At 35.7% G+C, this 16,135-nt stretch overlaps 1 protein-coding gene across 1 annotated transcript in view; it reads left to right on the forward strand.

Moving 5' to 3' along the window:
• The window catches only part of LOC118916487 (uncharacterized), a 124,265-nt gene that overhangs the window by 94,886 nt on the left and 13,244 nt on the right, over positions 1-16,135 (forward strand). The window lies entirely within an intron of this gene.

The following is a 16,135-nucleotide window of genomic DNA, read 5'->3' on the forward strand; positions in this document are numbered from 1 at the left end:
GGTTAGGTAACTATATTCCTATTATGTTAATGTGTGTGCACAATTTAATTAGTAGTTTAAAACCTATCCATGCTGAAGTTACTCTACAAGAAGATATGTCTAAAGAAATAATCAATCTTCCCAGGTTTTCTTCTGCCTGCTACTTCTATAGCTTTTCTTCTTCCTACCTAATCACAACCTTTAAATAGAACTCGTGCCACATGTCGAATTTACCGAGTATCATAATTCTTCCAAGTGGTAAAGACACCTCAAGACAAATGCTGGGCATAGAAGCCACAGGGCATAAATATGCAAAGAAGTAAAAAGCTAACCTTTTCAAACAATAAGGCTTCTCTCTCACTTACCAACTTCACATTTCCCTGTATGGCCCCGGAAGATGACTGGTTAGCCAGAGACGGGTAAGATTCCTCAAGGGAGGAACAACCTAAGACAGGCACAGTCGCAGGGGGCCATGTGGTGAGAAAATGGGGAGCAGCAGAGGTGAGGCTTAGAACCTCCCCCCTCATGTTCTGAGAGAAATCTTCTGCATACGTGGATGTTTATTGCCCTTGTCTAGCTCGGATTAACACATAGTCTACAGGCACACACCTGATCATCTACATTTGCTCTCTTACAACACTAAACTCTGTTTTCTACCTTTATCTCGTATCTACCTACCACTTCAGCATTTTATTAAAAATAATAATAATTGAGAAATGTGGTATCTACATATAAATCAAGTTTAAAAATCAAATGAATAGTTATATTTGAACTGACTGTGTATAGTTCATAATGCATGAACAAAACCGAAAGCTTCTGTGATGACTGCCCTTGCACTGTTCACCATGTAACTTATTCACTATGTAAGAATTTGTACTCCATGTAAGAATTTGTTCGTTATGCATCAGAAGATTGGAGACTGATGATAATTAGGCTTGGGGTGGATTAATGATTGTGCATTGAGTATTGACCCCCCTATACAGAAATTTATTGTGGTTAACAACTATTTGATCAATAAATATGAGAGATGCCCTCACAATATATATATATATAAACACACTTCCAATTGTAAAATAAATAAGTAACCGGGATGTAATGTATAGCATAAGGAATATAGTCAAAATATTGTAACAATTTGGTATGGTGATACCTGGTACCTAGAATTATCATGTATATAAATGTTGAATCACTGTGTTGTACACCTGAAACTAATGTAATGCAGTACTGTTGTCAACTACCCTTCAATAAAAAAAAATTTAAAAAAAAAGAAAAAGAAGATATAGTACATATACACAATGGAATATTATTCAGCCATGAGAAAAAAACAAATCCTACCCTTTGCAACAACATGGATGGAGCTAGAGGGTATTATGCTCAGTGAAATAAGCCAGGTGAAGAAAGATAAGTACCAAATGATTTCACTCATCTGTGGAGTATAACAACAAAGCAAAAGCTGAAGGAACAAAACAGCAGCAGATTCACGGAACCCAAGAATGCACTAACAGTCACCAAAGGGAAAGGGACTGTGTGGGGGATGGGTGGGAAGGGAGGAATAAGGAGATTAAGGGGCATTATGATTAGCACACATAATGTAGGGAGTGGGGAATGGGAAAGGCAGTATAGCACAGGGAAGGCAAGTAGTGACTGTAGCATCTTACTGTGCTGATGGACAGTGACTGTAATGGGGTATGTGGTGGGGACTTGATAATGGGGGAATCTAGTAACCACAATGTTGCTCATGTGATTGTATATTAATGACACCATAATAAAAAATAAAAATAAAATAGGAAAGCATAGACACAGCAATGAATTTCTGTAGGTTGAGTTTTTGGTATGTAACACATTTCTTAAGTAGGGAGAAGAGAGAGGAAATCACAAGGAAGTTATTTCATGTATTTTGTTAATTAAATGGTCTTGTCTTCACAAGCCTGAAAAGCTGAGTAGCACTCAGCAGGGACCACCAGAAGTTTCTCCCATGTCCTCATATGGCATATACACAAAAAATATTAAAAAACAAATCAGGGTAGACACAAGATTTAATAAACAATGCTTTCAACTTAAAAATTCTGCTCTGGACTAAACCAGACGATATAGGTGATCCTGGCTTTGCCCAGTACCATATTAACTGAGATTCATGCATATCAGAACTGTAGAAAGTGACAATAATTAGCTTTTATTTTAATTATTGCCATTTTTATTTTCCTACCAATATGCCTTTTTTTTGAAAATTAAAATTTTAATTGTTTGAATCATTCAACATTAGACAGTAGCTTCATGAAAGAAGAGACCTTGTCTGGTTTTCCTTCTTATTTTATCCCTGCAATGTAGCCCAGTTCCAGGTCCCATAGCAGGCATTCAATAAATATTTGATGAATAAATGAACCATCTACCAAATGAAGTAGTGCACAACAGTATGCTGCCCATGTACTCTTTTCTCAGACTATCTGGCAAATATTGGAATTATTTGCTGTGTTAATCTTGAAAAGCTATAGAACTTTCTGTTAGCAAACTGTTAGTTGCTTGCTTCTTGTTTAGAGATCATACCTTTTATTGCAATCCTTCATAATACTGTATTCTAATCAAGGTAGTTAGTCTTTCATTTTCAACTGTTCTCTGTATGTTTAGTTACAAAAATGAGATCACCATCTATAAGAATATGTAATTGATGGAACCCATGGTGAATATTTCATATATTATTACTTATTAATTTTAAAAATTTAGGTTTTTAAATTCAGTTGGAAAAACAATTATTCTGTTGGCTTCAAAAATAAATAATAAAAATTAGGGTCTGTTCAGTGTTATTTACACTCACATAGACTGAGCTATCCAGTATGCACAATAGAAAAAAATACACATATTTTAAAAAGAACAGAAATGCAAATATCGGAGGTAACAGTGTTCAAGGGCACTGGGAAAACAATAATTTCAGTACGTTGGAATCACAAAATTTGTGGATTACAAACTGTAGAAGCTCTGGTGCTTTCTTCAAAATCTATGTCTGTCAATCACCCTTGTTTCTTGGACTAGACTCAGACCTCAAGTTCATTTTCTACTTAAGTTGATCTCTCATTCTTGGCTTATCTATCTCTCGTTTCTCTTGAAGATTCACAGTTGTTTTCTACACTAAAGAACAAGTAGAAAACAGCCTCATCTATTTGGTGGCCATTGGGTCAACTCTGTCATTACCTGAGTTGCTGGTGCCCCCAATTCAAATGGGCACCACTACAAAACGATAGAGCTCTCTTCCCGTGGTCCCTTGTGTTAAGTTCATGAAAGCTGAAGGACTACTGTGTTGCAAAGACTAAACGTAGAGGGTTATCCACACGGTACTTGGAAAGAGAAAAAACAATAACCAACAGTTGAGAGAATTACCAATTCCACACTAAAGGCAAAGGAAACAAAATTAAGGAAGAGATATATGAAAATGGCTTTATTTAGTTAGGAACTCTGATTAAAAATAAAAGAAAACTGAAAAAGAAGAGCTTTCTTTAAATCTATTCTTACTTATTCCCATTACCACAATAAATAAACCAGGTCATGGGAGAAGATTAGAGTCTACTTTTTAATTCAAAGTTGTTGGTTTTTTCAGTTTTTGTTTTTTCAGGGTTTTTTGTCTATAAAGTTACAAGCTAAAAAAAATACTTTCTCTGGAAAGGTGCTTCTGTTAATTGACTAGAGCAGAACACGACCCATGTTCTTTTCAGTGCTTACACATAAACAATGCCCAGCCTTACATTCAAAAGTTGTATGAAGTCTAAACAAACTAGCCAATATAAAACTTGATTTTAAGTGGAAAGATGGTTTTCCTGAGGACTATTAGGACAAGAGGAGGAAAGTTTGTTCCTTTTTTCTCTTAATAGGAGCACTGCTGCGTAAATGCTGTTAAGTTATCAGTAACTTCACTTTTTATTTACCTTAGTAGCTTAAGTGAGTGGCAAACTATATTGTTGTCTACTTAAAGCTGAGATGAGTTGAAGAGCAATTTCCAATAGGTCTGCTGTTGAAGCCCTCTTTATTACACTGTAAGGCAATGTAATCAGTATGTGTGGCAGTATGTGTGTATAATGTTCAATGGATTACAAATCATGTCTATAGATATTATCACTTCTGATCCTCACAAAAACACTGCGACTTAAGCAGAGATGATATCTGTCAAATTACAAAACTCATGTGGCTTAGCCATGCCTGCAAAGTTTTCAGTAATCCTCACCCACCCTAGTGATTTAGTTGATGGAATACTGCTGTGTGACATGCTTCCCTTTGCTGGTAATCACAGAGATGATTGAGTGCTGGACACTCTTCCAGAAAGTTAAATGAACATATTAACAGAGGACATAATACAGCACATATATGAAGCATTATTTATTTACACTGGTTATAGCCACTGAGAATTCTCAGGCTCAGTTTGTAAGAATCTTTAGTCTATCTGCCTGCATACAAAGCCGGAAGAAATGCTGCCCCATCATTATGCCACAGCTTCTAGAGGATCATGAGACTTGACTGAAATGTTTCCTGGGCCTCTTGCACAAAACTTCTACCTTTATGTCAGTACAAAGTGCATAGTATTTTCCAGGAGATTTGGTTCTAGTGTAACTTCTCTAGTTTGGACATCACATACATGCCACTTTCCTTTCCTACCTGTATATTCCTAATGATTGTCTTGTTTATCTGTGGCTTCTACTCAATTTAAACCAGTGAGAAAAATAGCAGAGCCTAGGTAAGAGACTGCTCTTTGTACCAGGTTTGCTTGATATTTTGCCTTGGAAATGAGGCCACTCTCCCCGACCATTATGTGTCAGAGCAATCTGTCAGGCCTCTTGCTTCCCACCAGTCTACTGCTCTCCACAATGTACCTTGAAATTGTGTTGCAGTGTCCTTGCAAGACTATAACTGTCTGCACAGCTTTTGGCTGTCCCCACATCAGCTCACCAAACTCCACCTGCTCCATAACCCTGTTGTCATCTATTCTTCTTATCTGTGGAGGTCCAGTGTGGCAATCTATGCTAGTAGGCTGGCTGCATACCAAGACATTATTGTTGATGATGATCCTGACTTGCCATTTAATGTTTAAGCATTATTCACAAATACATGAGAAGAACCAGGTGAATTTTTCGAATTTATCCCTGTCTCAAAGCTGTGTGTTAGATCGCACAGTACTTCTCATTCTCTCTAAATCCTCATCTTATAAAGTCAGAAGCATGATGTTATCTTGTTTTTTGTTTTCTTCAGTTTCCAGAAAACATGTTTATCATCTTAATCTCATTTTATTTTTATATTCAGTGCAATCTTGGGCAAGATGCTGCCTATAGAGTATCAGCTTTCAATTCTGTATTGTAATTTCAAACCATCAATCACCAATGCATTTTCTATACGTCTCCATATAGCTCTTTTATGCTGAACAGTATCTAAAACTTAGATGCCACTTTATAATTCACTGGTTGTCCTGCTAGTGAAAAGTAGAATTCTGTCAGGCCACAGTAAGTCAGTTCCCATGTAGTAATACTGTATGTTATCAAATGTCACTATTGAAAATAATATGTATAATATCATTTTGATCGTGGGTATACCTCTGCTGTCTTCTCAGAGTAACTTAGGAGAGAATATAGAAAGCATGTAAGGTGACCTTTCAAAGACTTAATTTAAAAAGGTCCCCAGAAGTAGTCACTTTATTTGTTGAGTTTCCCAACACCTGAGTCAGCTCCACCTTGGGTCGCTCCATGTCCATCATGGCTAGTTAGGAGCCTCATTTCTTTGGGCTTCCACAAAGGTAACCATAAAGAAAACACAGCTGTCTTTGTCAGTTAGCAACTGCTTAACAGTCAGCTACTGCTCCTGACTTTGGAGCACAGCTTGTGGGTCAACTTTAACAGTGACTACAAGCATTTCTGTGTAAGAAATGAGATAGAAATTGTTAATATTTAATATCTTATTTAGTCTTGAGATCAACCTAAGAAATATATTATTTTTCTCAGTGGTTTAAATCAAGTAAATGAGCCTTGGAATGGCTTAGTAATTGCAGTCACACAGCTAGTAAGCGATATGGGAAGTGAGTGTCACTGTAGGTCCTGTGTGTTCTTCATGCTTGCCGTCTTTTTATGACCCCATTCCATATTAAGCTTTTTAGGCAAGATCATCCCTGGCAGAAACTATAATCCACAGAAGCCAGTCTCAGAGAGCTAGTATTTTTTTTTTTTTAAGTAACTAATTAACTCAAGTTTTCTGCTGTATTTTCCACATCACACAAAAAAAAATTTAAACAAAAAAACTTGTAGGAACATTTGTTGAATTCTCATTTTCTTTTCTGTCCTATCCCTTACAAGCTCACTTTCTCTGACTCTCATTTAAAACTCTTTCATAAAACCCTCCACAATCTCTGATCTTCTTCAGCTTTGCTGCTTTAAAAAAGGACATGGGTTTCCTAATCTTATCCTTCTACTTTTCTACCCATAATTCCAGTTCTACCTCATTGTCAACCTTCTTATTCAGCATCACAGGAGCCAAAGGACCCATCAGGCTGGAGGAGGACCCTCCCCAGAGTATGTGGAGGGGACAGGATAGGATGACTCAAGAGAACAAAACTAATATCATCTTCAGCAAGCAGTGGAATGAACAGTTCATATACTAACAGTTTTTCACAAACAGCAAAAAGCCTAGGAACATCCACTGGATGGGCCTTTTAAACAAATCTACCACTTGCTTAAAAAGTAAGAATCATGCTGTGCTACTCAGTTCCATTTAAGTTTTAGCATCTGTGCTGATGCTTACCTTAAAAATCCCCACAATGACCAATGAGTTACACTTCTAGGGTGAATTTGTCCAGCTTCTGCTAGAATATTCTGTAGACATCATACTTGTCATATGGGCCAAATACATTTTATCTAAGAAGCTAGAGAGAGGAGGATTTTCAGGTATGACTGTAAGGTCTCCAATGAATTGTCACATAAAAAAATGAAAACTCAGTTCTAAAAATTATACTTCTCTCTAGTTAGGTATTTCAAACAGCCACAAAATCTCAGCAGAATACACTAATAAGCATGCATCTAGCTCATGAGCTTGCCAGTCGTTTGGGGTGGGTTTGGTTGCTCTAGTCTGTACTGAGCTGTGTAGCTTCTCTGTTTGCTCATGTGGCTTGGGGACCACCTGAGGTTTAGGCTTGGTCCTGCTGGAGCAGTTTAGTTCTATTGTACATGGCTTCCAACCTCTTCCTGCCTAGGAAAATTGTCACAATAGAGAAGTGCTGGAGAACAAACCACCAACATGCAAGCATTGTTCAAGCCTTTGGTTGCTTCAGGCTGTCTAATGCTTCATTGTTCAACCTTAGCCACATGACCAAACCCAAAGAAAAGGGAGTAGGGAAAGATACTCTACTTCCTTATGGAGCAAACTGCAAAGCAGTGGACATGGATGCTGGAAGAGGTAAAGTCCTGGGGACACTGGTAAAGCCTACTACAGTTGTTGACCTTTTTCTTGACTATCATCCTATCAAAAGTTAGCTAGTATTCATTCTGTTAGAGTCAGCTCTAGATGCTGTCATGAATGACCAATCATTCATTCATCCATTCATTCACTTGCTGTTCATTTAACACATAAAATTGAGGTCTTTACCCTTGTACTGTTCACCATGTAACTTATTCACTATGTAAGAATTTGTTCTCCATGTTAGAACTTGTTCGTTATGTCTTACAAGATGGGAGACTGACGAAAATTAGGCTTGGGGTGGATTAATGATTGTGCATTGAGCATTGACTCCCCTATACAGAATTTTATTGTTGTTAACAACCATTTGATCAATAAATATGAGAGATGCCCTAACAACAACAACCAAAAAAAAGTACACACTTCCAATTGTAAAATAAATAAGTAACCGGGATGTAATGTATAGCATAAGGAATATAGTCAAAATATTGTAACAACTTGGTATGGTGATAGCTGGTACCTAGAATTATCATGTATATAAATGTTGAATCACTGTGTTGTACACCTGAAACTAATGTAATGTAATACTGTGTGTCAACTACCCTTCAATAAAAAATAATTATCTAAAAAAAAAAAAAAATTGAGGTCTTTAGACAAATGATGTTTAATAGAAATATGTTGTGAATCACATACGGAATTTTAAATATTCTAGTAGCCACATTCTAAAAAGGCAAACATGTAAAAATTAAATTTAATAATACATTTTATTTAATCAAAAACATCAAAAGTATCATCACTTTGATATGTAATCAATATTAAAGTTATTAATAAGATATTTTATTTATAATGATGATGAGATATATTCCCCTTTTTTTGCACTCAATCTTCAAAATCCAGCATGTATTTTTCACCTAATAGCACATCTCAGTTTGGACTAGTCGCATTTCAAGTGCTAAAAAGCCACAAGTGACTGGTAGCTTCCATATTAGACCCTGAAGTTACAGACTATGTATTGAACTTGCTTCTGAGGATACAAGACACCTGCCACATGGATCTTATAATATAGAGCAGAAGGAAAATTAATTGAAATAATGTAGTCTTATATGTCTTTCTGAGATGTTTATATTATGACTTTTTTGGGGAAAATGATTGTGTTTATGGCTCCAGGATCTCATCATATCACCATGCTGCAGCTCCTCACCTTGTTCTAACAGTTCTCTACTGCACACCCCCATGTAATCGCTGAGTCTAGCTCAGCTGGAGATGTTCCACCATGCCTTTCAAAATCTCTTACGGAGAGTCACCACCATGCTCCAAAGTCTGACAACAAGGCTGTGGCTTTTTTACAAAATCAATACAGTAAAGGGGTATTACCTGAGATCTTATTACCACGTGGATATATTTCTACATTATGACCCTGATAAGACCCCAGGACCCTTCATGATAGAAAAATTGAATGGAAAAGTTGTCTTTCTCAGTGTTTATTTTCTTTAAAAAAAATTAAAATATTGTGGGTGGTTGTAGAGAGAATGCATAATGAAAGTAGATAAAAGGGAGAATATTGCTTCAGAAGTACTACAAGGAGCAGAGGCAAAGAATGGATAAAGTGAGGAGAAAAAAAAAAGCAACACTAACAGTGTTTATCTGTTCTTGACCTGATTAAACTTGTAACTGCCTAAAAGAAAGTTTTGACTTTTCCACACTAAACTGTCCAAGCAAGGTTTATCAAAGAGGGTATTTTGAGAAAGCGATTATTGTCTATTTAAACTGAAGATAAAGGGTCCTAGCAAGAATTGGGAGGTCTGTTCTTTGCAGTCTAAAAATATCTGATGTTTCTTTAAATACACAGGCAGAGCTTAAAGAACTGAAAGATGTTTCTTTTAAATGCTATGAATCACCTCATGATTTCTTTTCTCTTTTTTAATCATGTTCTGCTTATTGCATGCCTTTTCAGTGGTGATTCATTGCTCTGATTGTGTAGCCCATTGACATCAAGAGCATTCTGGGAAAATGCCCTGTGCTTCCTTCTTCCTCTGGCAACATGGCCAGTCCCAGGGATGGCACTCGAAATAATGCTTTTGGGGAAGAACCCAGAGCACTTTTCACTTTCAACACTGGTGTGATTAGCACTCACCTCCAAACAGAAAACAGTTTAGGTAGTTTTGGGGGTGATAGAGTACTGAGAACAGCTTACTGGAGTTTAAGCTCTGAGATGCTGTTTTTACAAGATATTACTGAAAACTACAGTTATGGCTCTGTGTTTTCATACTAGACACTTTAGAAAATGACTATAATTACATAGAGAAAAGAGTCCAGATTACATGGTGGGCTTTTTTACACTTTAAATTACAAAAATATATCTGCACATCTACTCCAGTTCATGAAGGATTTAAATCGGAACAGCAACATCGGTCTTGTGTTTGGGATCATTTCAACAATCATTCCAAATAATATTTTTCACCACCAGTGGACAGCTGCCAAATGTCTCCTCTCCACTCCCCACTCCCACATCTGACATTCCTGCTTTTAACATTGAAGGGTTTAGGGTTATTTCTTTTCACTGAGATATTTTTAGATGAGGATTAAAAATAAATTCAAAAGAGTCAACCAGTGTTAACTGAGAGGAAATTAGTGCTTTATGAGTGATGGTTTATGAATCAAAGAAAGGCAACTGGAACAGGATGGACATCATGAGGTCATAAGCCTCCCCATCCCTCAGGTCAGGGAGTGTGCGGGGCTTTGAGGAAGTGGGAAGAATAGGAAGTTTGGCATCAGAAACATTGTCATTAACTCAAGCTCACTCCTCTGAAGAGGTTCCACTGAACAATTTTTATGTGGCATATATTTTATCTTGTGGAGAAATGGAAAAGTGTCTCTAAATGCATAATGCCTATGCTCAGAAGTAATGTAAATCTTGTTTTCCCAGAGCCAGAAATAAATGAAAATGATAGTAGATAAAGGCTAGAAACATTTTTCTCTTTTTGAATTCATTCAAAATTTTATTGGCAGTGGATTATCATCCTGCATTAAGCATTCGCCATAAGCCAGACATTCCTCTGTTGGCAGAGAAATGTTGAAGGTATAGTTGCTAACCCTTAATTAAAATAAAAAGTAAATAAATTAGTATTACTTAAAAGTAAAAGTAAATAATTTATTAAAAAATAAATAATTAAAAGTAAATTTAAAGTAAATACACAATTAATTAATTTAAAGTAAATAAATACACAAATGCAGTTTAAAGTAGTTGGGAGTAAAGAATAAACATTTAACTAAGAAAAACTCATAAGTACAAAAAATATTCTATGACTTATGAGTAGAACTATATACATTCACACAATTTTCAACCTATTACAAGTCTCCAGTAAGGACTTATTTATTTAATTAGATAGTTGAACTGAGTGTCTATGACTATAAGGTGTTACCTTATATAAATTGTATATGATTTGTAGCACTTGTACTGTAGAACAAAGAATAGAGTAATTCATGAATAGCAGGTGTTTTAATGATCACCTTTTTCAAGTACCTGAAAAAAGGCCCAGGCCAGAACCACTGAATAAAGAAGGTCAGTATGTTAGAAGGAGCGGGATGGATGGTAATCCTTAATGAACCCCATAATGCCTCTATGGAATTTACACCATTCAGAATTTGAATTTCCACACTGTCAGCTTCAGAATTTAACTCAAGTAAGCAATTTCATTCTGGTCCAACTCACAAGGGACTGAAGTACCTGAACAAGAAGGTCAATTCATGAGTGGAGAACATTCTACCACTATGTCCAAGGCACTGGGGTCCTTTGTGTCCTCTATCCAGGGTGCTTCTTTATGAAACAGCAGTCACTGGGCAGCTGACCAGTAAACATGAATGGTGTGAGAGAAATGCCATCCAAGACTAAAGGGGAGACTTAGGAATATTTTAAATAACTGACTTCACCAGTAACTAGGAGATCAGCATCCTGATCTCTTGGTAAATCCTGACCAACACTGGTAGATTCTGATTCCTGAACTTTCTCGTCTTCATTCTCAAAACTAGTGGTGGTCAAGCCATGTTCCACAGAGCTCTAGGGTTCTGTGTGAGAATTGTTTTGTGGGAGATGGATCTTCTCAAGAAGAAAACAAGATTTTAATTACTACTGATTTTCTTTAGTTAACCTGTCCCTTTCATAATACAATGTTAGCTTCTCCACTCACATTCCAATCCTGCCTCCTTGTAATTGCATTATGCCCCGATCTCCTTAATTGGGAGCTTCCAAACTTTTCAGTCACTCCTTTATTGAGAACATCACAGCAGGTTGATCATCCAGGGATAATAATAGTTGTCTTATGCACAGCTTTTACTTATTTATTTCCCATTGCTGTTATGAGGTGTTCTAAATATTTGAGCTAGAGGTAGGTAAATAAAAACTTTTCACATTTATAAAATATTGAGAGGAAAACATACATAAAGAATACATAAATAGGCAATCTCATATTCTTTTTTTAGCACTGTTTCAAACATCTTTATTCCATGTGTTTTTAAAAACTTCACCACATGCATTGGAGGATGGCAATGGCATCCATTGGCAATCTCATACTCAACAAAAAAATCAATATTTTCAAAAATACAAAGAGTATTATAATTACAGAACATACATAAATTCTTATGCAAAAGGAAAAATTCCCTATTGTCAATAGATATAGAAATGAGCAAATAGAAAAGATTAGCAAGTGAAATACCTTAAATCTGAAAACCGTTTTGCCCTCATACAGGAAAAAGCATGTGTGAAGATCAGAGCATAAGAATCTGTCTTTCCATCAAGCAGTTGAGCTCGTTTTTTATTTATGTGAACAGGAACAAAATAAACAGTAACAAAGTAAACTTCAGACAACCCCTTGGAGTTTAAGTTATGGAAAAAAAGAAACCATGACTATACCCTGGTAGAATTGCTTATGTTGCTGAAAAAGCACTTGAACATTAAATCACGAATCACTACTTTCCTAAAATACCTTTTTACACCCTAGGAAAAATTATAAGAGTCTGTTCTCTGATGTTTATAACGACTCTTTGTAGTCATCCTTTGAGTACGGTTCTTGCAAGAGGCTCCTCTCCTTTCCTTCCTTTGTTTTTTTTTAATTTTTACAAACTCCCAACAGATTCACTACCTTGAGAAAACTAGAGGATATGTATGACCAAACAACAGTTCTATAGACACCCAAAGGCAATTATCTCTTATATAATATGCCTTAAGCAAACTTCAACTATTTTTTAAGAAGGTTAAACCTCCTCAAGAATTTTATCCAGGCACAAAGTTTGCATTGTCTACTTTTACATTTCCTGGCCTTTTCTCCTTCTAGATCCCCTCAATCCTAATTTTATCTACCATTCTCTAACTTGGAAAACATTACCTGGCCTCAGCTAACACAGTCAGGAGCCCTTGTAAAACATGCATCCCTGTGCCCTCCTGTTCAGCATACTATACTCACAGTCCCACTGTGTCATTGCTTTTAGGCTCCCAGTCCACGTTCTTATCGTAAGCTACCCTAAAAAGTGTTTCTCTTAGTTTAGGTAATGTTGGTATATAGTATATACTAGAAGTTCATACCTACCTTTGAATCTCCAAAGTTCTTTTTCCCTTTTTCAGGTGAATACCCAATAACTAGGAATTAATTTGTACTTGGGGTAATTATTTTCCAAAGTATTCAGTCTCTACTCAAAAAGACTTCAGCTGTTAATTATATTAAGTATTGATATTTTGCTTGTATTTTTTTAGATAAAAAATTTCCAAAGAGGCATAAAAAATATTTGAAAATATGACAGTGAAAATAATAAACATGATCTCTGAGTGTTTGCCCACATAACTCAGGGCTTATCTGAAAGGTTCTCTGTGTCATGCAGAAGAATACCTCCTTTATAATTAAGTTGTGCAAATGCTGTAGAATTGTGATCAGAAACAAGTTTCCTATTTTTTACTTCTATGTTTTTGACAGAATAATAATATATTTTCCCTTGTTCATTTTTTATGTTACAGACAAATGATAACCTATCCATTGTGAGAGAATGAACTTTAACCTTTTAAAATGAAATCAGAATAGAAATATCAACATAATATAATCAAATACCTTCTGAGCTCCTACAATTTTCATAGCATTCTGCTTACAGGTTACAAGAAATATGACACTTTTTTACCTTCAGTGTACTTATAGGTGATTCAAAAAATAAAGTACACAGAAAAAAATAACAAGGTGGTTCATGGTTCAAGAGTCATAGCAAGGCAATTGTTCATTAATTCAACAAATATTTACTACGTTCTTACTATGTGCTAAGGGAATCTGGATAGTTAAAACATTATAGTTAAAACAGAAATGGTCATTGTCCTCCAGGGAGATAAAGCTGGAGAGTTAGGTAGTAATTGGATGATGTGAGACCTTGTTCTTTTTCCTAAGAACAGTAGGAAAGCATTGAAGATTTTGAAACAAGGGATTGACATTATCAGTTGTGTATTTTTATTTTTTTATTGAGGTATGTACAGTAAAATGCACAAATCTTAGTGTACAGCTTAAGTTTTGATGTGTATATACTCACGTAACCAGTTGTGTAGTTTTTAAAATCACCCTAAATACCATAAAGAGAATATATTGGAAGGAAACAAACTGACCTGGAAGACATAAAAAATCTATGCAGTATTTCAGGCAATAGACAAGGTCTTCGGGTGGTGGTGATGGTAGAAAAGGAGGAGAAGAAAGAGGGGAGATAAAGAGATAAAAGGTACAAAGCAGATAGATTTGAAAGTTATTTAGGAAATAAAATAAAAAAGATTTGATAACTAGATACTGGGACTGAGGGGTAAAAGAAGGATCAAATCCACTCTGATTCCTTTTTTAAAGGTTGAAGACCTTGGTTTTTGGCTTATCCAACTGATGTTGATGGTGCTGTTTACAAAAACAGGGAACAATAGAGGAAGGCTATATTTGAATGGTAGGTGTTTATGATTACAGTTATGGACAAATTTAGTTTGAGGGGCTTTTAGGACATCCAATTTGACATGTCAACTGTTCAATTAGATATAAACATATGGAGATAAAACTAAAGATAAAATTAGAGAGTCATCATAATGACAGCATCGTATACTAGTATATACAGTGGAAAATAAAGTAGTTTAAATTGGTGGTCTCTCACTGAATTAGAAGAATCTGGAAACATTTCATGGGGGAAGAGGACTGGATCATGAAAACATAATATAAATAAAAAGAGTAAAATAGAAATGAATGAAATGGTAGGCACACAAAAATAAAAATAGGTTTCAGAAAACTTAGTTGCAAGTAACAGAGATACCAATCCAAACTGGCTGAATAAGAAAAAAAAAAGGAATCTATAAACTCACACATAACTGATAAGTTCCAAGTATTCCACCTTCAAGCAAGTCTGTGTCCAGTGGTGAAACAACATGCTCTGAACCCAGTTCTTCTTTTCCTATTTTTCAACTGTTTCCTTGCTGTTGACTCAGTTCTGGCAGGTTCTCCTCTCATGATCCCAAAATGGCAGCTAGTAGTTCCAGACACTGTATATTCGTTCACATGCTCATGTACAGCAAGAAGAACAAAGATTTTTTCTTATTTGTTTGTTTGTTTATGCACTAGGGCAATGAAAACTCCAGAATGGAGATCAATGGCCCCATAAGGTTATGTGCTCATTCTTGGTATTGTAAGTACAGATACATGATTATCTTAAGCTAGTTAGGGTACACCTCTGGAATGGAGATAAATCCTTGCACCAAACCATCTAGAGTGTTAGGGAAGAGGGATAGTAAATCTAGAAGAATCTATATTATAGGAAAGTGTAAATGCCAAGTTAAAGACCTTGGATGTAATCCAATAAACTTAAAAGAGCTCTTGTGTTCTGAACAGAAGAGGGATCCAATGAAATGTTTTAAGAAGTTAAGTCCTAAGGTAACTGTAGGACATACTGTAGTGTTTAAGAACAAGAGAAATCTGTTAAAGAGTCTATAGCAGGAATCTAGGAAAGAGATAGTGAAAGCCCAGATGTGGTTAAGAAATGCTGATGAAAGGAAGACAGTAATGAAGTGAAGGATGTGAACCATACTTCAAAGAATTAACAGGATTTAGAAAGAAATGGATAAATTTTGTGGTGGAATTTCAAAAACTTCCACTCAAATTTTGGTTACTATGATACCTTCAGCACTGAAACAAAGATAATCTCTTTTTTTTTAGCATAATATTGGACCTCCAAACCTAGCTCTAAACTAGCCTTTCCATTTCATTTTCTTTTAATTAGTTACCCTCACATTGTGATCCATTATTTTCCACATGCATGAATTTCCTAGAAATCAAAAAGAAGGCATGTTCCAAATTTTGTCAGAATGAAGGCTGTCCTTGACTCCATAGAATGAGAACTTGAAGATTACTCTGCAATGTAAAAAAAGTAGCTATCACTATAGTCATAATAGCGGCATTTACTTCTTAACAAATGTCTTTTTGAGCACTTTTTGTCAGCTTGAAATGATTCTGTTTGCAAGCAACAGAAAACCCAATAGTTTAAAAAAGTAGAATTCCAGAAGAAGCAGTTAGTAGTCTTGGTTCAGCTGCTCCTCAATAATAAAGCCTATATCTGTGTGTTTCTATCGATTTTCATTGTATTTTACATCATGGTGACAAGATGATGGCTCTACCTCCAAGTATCACAACTTCATTCAAGGCAAGCAATTGTATGAAATAAAGAAAAAGAACAGGAATCTTTCTGTTTATCA

The sequence above is a fragment of the Manis pentadactyla genome, chromosome 12 (genome assembly GCF_030020395.1).
Source record: "Manis pentadactyla isolate mManPen7 chromosome 12, mManPen7.hap1, whole genome shotgun sequence".
Lineage (NCBI taxonomy): Eukaryota > Metazoa > Chordata > Mammalia > Pholidota > Manidae > Manis > Manis pentadactyla.